This window comes from Tarenaya hassleriana, unplaced genomic scaffold (genome assembly GCF_000463585.1).
Source record: "Tarenaya hassleriana unplaced genomic scaffold, ASM46358v1 Cleome9, whole genome shotgun sequence".
Classification (NCBI taxonomy): Eukaryota; Viridiplantae; Streptophyta; class Magnoliopsida; order Brassicales; family Cleomaceae; genus Tarenaya; species Tarenaya hassleriana.
Window position 1 is genome coordinate 1,946,895 of NW_010971389.1, and position 1,927 is coordinate 1,948,821.

Below are 1,927 nucleotides of genomic sequence, written 5' to 3' on the forward strand. Positions count from 1 at the left end.
AGGGAAAGACAAAATGATGTGTGTGGGGGTCCGTACAGATCCAACGGCCAGGAACGCTGTCTCTTAAAAGTGTGAGATCCAACGGTAAGGATCTAATCAATATAATCAACGGTCAGAATCGTTCGTGATGCCTCTATGGCTTCAAGTATTGCCACGTCAACCCAATTATCTAAACCACCAGACATGAGAAGATGAATATTTTATTTTCGTGACGTCTCTATTTTGTTACTTTGGTTGTAGATAGATATGGTTTAATTATTTTTTTAATTTAAATATTATTTGTAAACTTAAAAAAAAAACTTGGTTATTTTATATTCAATTGGATTCCATCTTATTTATCCAAATATAAATTGTTTTCTCATTGATTGAATGTTTTCTTTTCACAAAATATAAGCTTTTGATGAAGAACTAAAACATGCATTATTTAGAAGATTAAGTAGACTAAAGTTTATATTATAATAATAATCTTAACATTGGTGACAAAAAAAATCTCGAATGTTTTGTTGGATCCTTTCACCTGATTTTTTGATTGATATTAATAATTATTTTCTGGAAATAAATACATTCGATAAGAAAATAGTCGTCACTCAAGTAGAAATTGAGGCGCGAGCCAAGACAAGGAGGGTAGAAACCGAGAGAAAAAGGTTAGAAATTGAGGTACAATACATATTTAAAATTTTACAGATTGTTTTAAAAACAATTTGATAACATATTTACATTATCTTTGAGTTTAATCGTATATTGTAATTGAATCAAAATCCAAGAAACAAACAATTATTAATTTTTTATATTAAAAGCTATTGAATTTATCATGATCTTTGTAAAGTTTGTTGATCTAAAATTTATAAAATCCCTTGGTTTTAAATTTTTTTCCCTTTGGAAGTTGGAACTATTAAGCTTTATAAGTTTATAATAAAATACTTATATATATATATATATATATATTATAACCCCTGTGTATATAGTGATTATACATTTACTTTACATAGCATATATTAGAATTTAATGTTTTTTTTATATAATTCATAAGTTACTAAGCTTTTAATTCAATGATATCTTCTACAAAACCGAAAATATTTAGGAGAATATATTTCTCTATATTTGGATTTGAACCCATAGTAACATAATTTAATGTTATACGGTAAAAGATATGCTATAGTTTTCGGTATTGAATAAAATTAGTCATTTGTTATAAGAATTTCTGCATGATCATTTTAGATGCCATTACTTGCAAAACCAGAAAAAAAAAAAATAGTGTCATGAGTCCTATCACCTATGAATGAAATAGATAGTAATTGTGGTAAAACCAACGAATTCTTTGTATTTTAAATGTACTTTTGAAATACATATAACATTGATTCCAAAGAGGTTGCAAATAGCGACAATAAATTTGAGGAAAAGGGTTAAAATTTACACCAATATATATATATATATATATATATGAATTGATGTTATATACAGACACTGGCCGTATTAGGATATAAAAATATTTTATATCAACTCATTATTTGTTTTTCTATTAATGCCTTGTGTCCATTGTCCACCAACAAAAAGAGGGAAATAACTAAATTATTAAAAAAAAAAGGGAATAAAAGAAAGAAAAGGGAAAGGGTGAAGAAGCTTATCCCCTCCCGATATCTTTCCTCTATAATGTCACTATATAATTTATATATAAAAACAAATTCCCAAAGGCCCTCTTTCAAGATCTTTGTGGTGTCATTTCCATTTTTGGTCCAAGAGATGAAAGTCTATTCACTGCATCTGCATGTGCTGTTGAATTCATTCATCCATATCTCTGTTGACACCTGTGCCCTTTGCATGCCAGAGAGAGAGAGAGAGGAGAGGGACAACCCACAAAGAAGTATAAGAGAGAGGGGGAGAGAGGGTTTCTTCATCAGATCTCGCTTCTTGCCTCGACCTCTTTCCC